Source organism: Vespula pensylvanica, chromosome 1 (genome assembly GCF_014466175.1).
Source record: "Vespula pensylvanica isolate Volc-1 chromosome 1, ASM1446617v1, whole genome shotgun sequence".
Classification (NCBI taxonomy): Eukaryota; Metazoa; Arthropoda; class Insecta; order Hymenoptera; family Vespidae; genus Vespula; species Vespula pensylvanica.
The window spans coordinates 6,897,396-6,903,084 of NC_057685.1; the positions used below are offsets into that span (position 1 = coordinate 6,897,396).

The 5,689-nt window shown below is 41.4% G+C and overlaps 1 protein-coding gene across 5 annotated transcripts in view; it reads left to right on the top strand.

Annotated features, from left to right (window-relative positions):
- The window catches only part of LOC122633291, a 12,914-nt gene that overhangs the window by 1,313 nt on the left and 5,912 nt on the right, over positions 1-5,689 (top strand). The gene's annotated exons all lie outside the window — the stretch shown is intronic.

Sequence of the window (5,689 nt, forward strand, 5' to 3'; positions counted from 1 at the left end):
AGTTTAAGTTCCACGCTAAACTGTTGCGCGGTAGCGAACCTACAATCGTATCCTATTTAATGGAGACCTTTCGCGATTGGCCCTATCATTGGCCGAATTAATCGAGCGTTTTTCGAAAATATAACTAATAATTATTCCGAGTCCTTTTTATGAATCATTCTATAATATATATATATATATATATATTCATCATGATCATTTTATTTTTGAGATAGATCTCATAAAGCAAACAGAAGATGAAGAATCTCGATATATAGCTACGCGAGAGAAACGTGTGCTCAAAGGATTTTTATAACGGACACTCACTCTCGAGAGTGAGTGTCTTCGTTATTGGACGTGTTACTTCGTCTCATAATCATTCGAAATAACGTTAACCGGTCTCATTCCTAAAGGGTGGTCTGTAGTTAATTATCTCTCACGGCGCGAGACATTTCTTTTTAAAACCACAGGTAGTCCGACGTTGCTGAAATTATTTTATGTCCCTCCTGCTACCGTACCTTCGACACCTTTTCGCGCCTTTTTTATTCCATAGAAACTTTTCTACTTTATTAACAAATAAAATACCTAGATCCGAATCGGTCTCTAAAATTATTAATACGAAACATTAATATTTACCTTTCTTTTGTTAAATATCAGTCGATTATCGAAATCGAAGAAAGTTTTTTTTATTACATAAATGATATTAAATAATGCGATCAAATGTTTCGTTCGTAAGTATCTTATAACTCTTTGTAAACATATACTATAGAACACACTTTACGTTGTATACCGATATTCCTAAGGTCATGGTGAACAGCGTAAGAGTAAAGAAAGTAGCTTCGTCATCAGCCCTCTCGAGATATCTCATGTCCATCCACGGTACCGAAGTAACGGGTCGTCATTCACGAAAAGAAACCAAGAACGAAATCTCCTTGATATGAGTCACCTTACAACGCAACGTGTTTATGTCGCGTATCGTTAGGAGACAAGAAATATGTCAGATCTAATCGCGAAATGATTTAACATGATATCAGGTGTGTGCGAAACGTGATCGATTTCTCGATTATCTTACAAGGAAAGAGGAGAGACTTAGGTCATACATTTTTCCACGAATTCTTTCAACAGATATTTTCTGACGAGCGTATTCGACGGCTAAAGAAAAGTATGGCATTGTGTATTTAACGAAGACTAAGAGAGATAGAAAAGGAAAAAGAAGAAGAGAGAAAAGAAGAAGAAAAGAGAATTCGCGATTTGTCGCGCGTTCGACCTCTCACGAAAAGAGAAAGAAGAGCAAAAGAGAGAGAGAGAGAGAGAGAGAGAGAGAGAGAGAGAGAGAGCTGGTAGCGGCAAAAGTAGCGGGCAGGCTCGAGGAAGACGAAAGGGCCCGTTTTAAAGAGCCGAGCATTAAAAACAACAATGTCATTACATTTTAACGACCTGTTCTTGGGCTCTGCCCTCCCTTTTAAAAGCGTTCGTTTGCAGGTATGTGGTCCCCGCGTATGGGGACCACCTTACTAGCGGGTGGAGGGAGTGAATGAAAGAGAGAGAGAGAGAGAGAGAGAGAGAGAGAGAGAGAGAGAGAGAAAGAGGAAGCTTAAAGCTTTACACACACGGTTTATCACTGCGTTTCCGATAGATAACGATAATCTATATACAATAGATCTGATTCATCAATTATCAATATAAATCTGATTCATCTCTACGACTATATCGTCGCGAATGAATTTCTAATCAAAACGTTTCACAATTGATCCTTTTTCCGAGTAATCGGAAAGAAGACTTGACTCGTTCCGACTGACTCGACACAGCTTGGTCCGGTTTGACGGTTCGTTGTAATTTGATAAGAAAACGAGAGGCATTCGATAAGATGCTCGATCGAGGATGATCGATCGATGTATTAAAGGGAAAGCGAAACAAAAAAAAAGAAAAAGAAAAGGAAGGGTCGTAGAGGTGTTTTGACAGGCCTTGTCCAAGGGTGCAAAAACATTCGGATCCGGCACTGGTGAAGAGGAGAAGACCGCGTTCGGTCCCTCTTCTCTTCAGCATCATCCCCTGGCGTCACTCGTCGGCGACGGCGGCGGCGACGGCGGCGACGGCGGCGGCGGCGGCGGCGGCGGCAGCCAGGCACCATGCACCTCGCGAAGAATTAGTATGGGCGAAGAAACAAAAGCATAAGGAGCTCACGCGAAGGGTGTGCGGAGGGAACGGTGCCGGTGCAGGAAGGAGGAAAGAAAAAAAAGAGGAGCCGAGATGGCGCCACACGTCCAGCGTGTTTTCAGGGCATCCTCCGGTGCTGTTGGCAAACTCCTTTTTTTTCACCTCGCCGTGCCGCTTCTCTTTCTCTCTTTCTGTTTCTCTTTCTTTCTTTCTTTCTTTCTTTCTTTCTCTCTCCCTCTCTTCTTTTTCTGTCCCCTCATCCTCTTTTTCATCCTCCTCATCGTCCTCCTCCTTCTCTTCCTTCTACGACGATCGTCTTTCTTCGTCTCACGCGCGAGATCCTCTTTTTTATCTTCTCCTCCTCTTCGACCCCCTGTGGGTCCCCTATTAGTTGGCCCACGGCACCGGTATCTTGAGAAAGAGAGATGGAGAATCGAGGAAGGGTGGGGATGGGGACAGAAAAAAAAAGAAAAGGACGACTCGCGGAGGATGGTCGCAAAATTGTGAAATTAGGCTACGTGAAAACGAGCGACGGGAGGCCGCAAGGGAAAGGGAATAAGAGAGAAAGAGAAAGAGTGAGGATGGCTGACTGAAGGGGAGGGAGTTTGGAGGGTGCCGAGGACTTTCATTAAGTTAAAATAGATCGCCAGGATTAAGATAAAAATCTAATATAGCTGCCGTTTACAGCTCGCTACATACTCCTTTTTTTTTATTCTTATCCTTATTACTATTCTTCTTCTTCTTCTTCTTTTTCTTCTTTAATCGGGATAGAATCGATTAAGAAAAAAATCATCGATGCAAATTATCGGAAGACTGTAAACGTAATTTATACGGTATAGTTATTATAAATTTGAAATCTTTGAAAAGGTAATTGAAAAATTGACTGGATCGTCTCTTAAAACGTATCTACGCATATGTAGTACTTTCTACGTCCTCGAGAGTCGGTCCGACATATTTTTGTTATTTCCATGATAGAGAAGAATCCTTGTCGACCTTCGAGCTCTTCTTTCTGAGATCTCTCGGTGTGTTTAGAATACTAATATTTTCTCTCTCTCTCTCTCTCTCTCTCTCTTTCTCTGTCTCTCTTTCACACATATCATTGCCACCTTAAATAGAAAATGAACCCACGTTCTAAAAATATTCTCCCAAAAGTATTCTACGCGACACATAACCGGACTTTCGATTATCGATTTAATGTTATTCCGTCGTGTGAACAATCAAATGATTTCTTACCGACACCTTTCTTGGATCATTTTCTTTTCTTTTCTTTTTTTTTTCTTTTTTTTTGAGAAGAGAGATCATCATAAATGCATTCGTTTTCTACGATCGCAAAAGAAATAGAAAGAAAGAGAGAGAGAGAAAGAGAGGAAGATAGAGATAAAGAGAGAATGGCACGCACGAACGTGCTCATAACTTTTGGTAGATCGTAAATTCTAACGTCGAAACCATCCTCGTAAAATCAAACGGCTACCCTGAAAGAATTTCCTCGGGGCTTCGTCAACCGCAGCAACAATTACGAGTGGGTTAACGAAGTTTAACGCGTTCTGCGTTATTAATGAACGAGAAAATGAGAAAGGCCACCGTACTGAACCCGTTCTCCTTACGAGAAATTCGAACTACATCATCTAACTTTTTTTTAACGAAGTCTCGAGTTAATAAAGAACACAAGCGGCAGAAGAGAATCGAAAATAAAAATCGTTAGGAATTTTATAAACGCGAAGGAATAAAAATCGAAGGAGAAGATTTATAAATCGATTTTAAAAAATTGAAAAAAGTTTATTACATCGTTTCTCGAAATGTCGAAGAAAACTCAAACTGTATCGCGTAAATGCATCTTTTCTCGTCTTTCTTCCTTCTTTGGTCTTGCCACTCGAACGTTAGCAATGCGTAACACTCTTACTACCTATTACGTAGAAAAAATAACATACTCGCTTTTACCAACTACGTCGAGTTTCGTCATATACAGAGTGAATGAGTCAATAAAAATCGCTTCGGGTTAAATGATCGGCGCGTTTGATCACATTGCAACATTCATCGAGCTAACTGTATCACAAGCGACACGTTTCCTTATAATCATTAAATACAAAATTGCTTAAGATTATTTTGTAACGTAACAGTTTGAGGGATTGGAAAAATTTAAAAAAAAAAAAAAAAAAAAAAAAAGAAAGAAAGAAAGAAAGAAAAAGGAAAGAAGAAGGAACAAAAAAAGAAAAAAAGAAGAAAAAGCTGCAAAATTTAATACATATAGAAAAAGAGAAAGGAAAAGGAACAAGACGATAAATTTTCGAACGTCCTTCGAACAGGTCCATTCCAGGGTGTTAAATGTGAGAAATCGAATCAATAGACAGCTCGCACTGATCCGGGCCGGGGATCGTCGACGCGAGGTTTCGTTAAAAGGTCCCGTGAAGGGCCAGTCAGGCTCCTTGAAAAGGAGAGAGCCTATCGACGAGAAAGAGAGAGAGAGGAAGAGAAAGAAAGAGAGACGAAGAAACTCGCACACGTACAGAACGGCGCCCTTTGTGCCGGACCGCCTCGGCTCGGGGGCGCGTCAAATTTGGTTGAAAATCAAATTAATCTCGCGGCTGGGCGCAGGACCCCCTTCTCTTTTTCCTTTTCGACCTCACTCTCTCTTTCTCTCTCTCTCTCTCTCTCTCTCTCTCTCTCTGTCTTTCTATCTTACTCGGTCTCTCTCTTTCTGGCGGCACGACGACGACACGAGCAAATCGAAAGGACGGGCCCGAAGGAAGAAGAAGAAGAAGAAGAAGAAGAAGAAGAAGGAAAAGAGGATGAGGAGGATGAGGAGAAGAAGGAGGTGGAGAAGGAGGAAGAGGAGGTGGGACCTCCACGCCACCGACACGGCTTCAGAGGCGAGAAGAGAAGGTGGCGCAGCAACAAAGAGCTTTGGACTTCTGGCTACGATCGCGCCAGGGCCGTGTTCACTTTCCTCTTAAAAGTTACACACCTTCGGGATGACTTTGCTCGATCATGAAAAACACAACAACAATCGACTAGATCAAATTTCTATATAATCTATTCGGATCTACGAAAATGCTAACCTTTAGAAATATCATTATTTAACTGTTGAAAATTGCACGATCAATTGAATTTAATCTTTCGTAGTTCTTAAAAAATCTCAACAAGTACCAATTTATTTCAGTTACATCTCTTACTCGGTCGTTCAAATCACCAAAGGCTAACTTCACAAACTTAACTTCGTCAGTGATTTACTTTTGAAGTATGTACGAGTCGATGTATCGTTAGATGAAAGAGAAAAAGAGCTAAAAAAGAAAAAGGTGCTTGTTCCGAGAGAGGTAGATAAGTTAGATGAAATCAGCCGGTCCTGGCGATGCTTCGGTTTCAGGACCTAATTTTTACCACCCTTAAACCATCGACGAAGCGTCCTTTTCGCGCGCAGCGCTGCCCTGCTATACCTCCGTGGTTCTCGGAACTCGAAATAAGAAACGGAAGATCGGAGAGAGATCCTGTGCGAGAATATAAAGAGGAGAAAGAGAGAGAGAGAGAGAGAGAGAGAGAGAGAGAGAGAGAGAAAGAG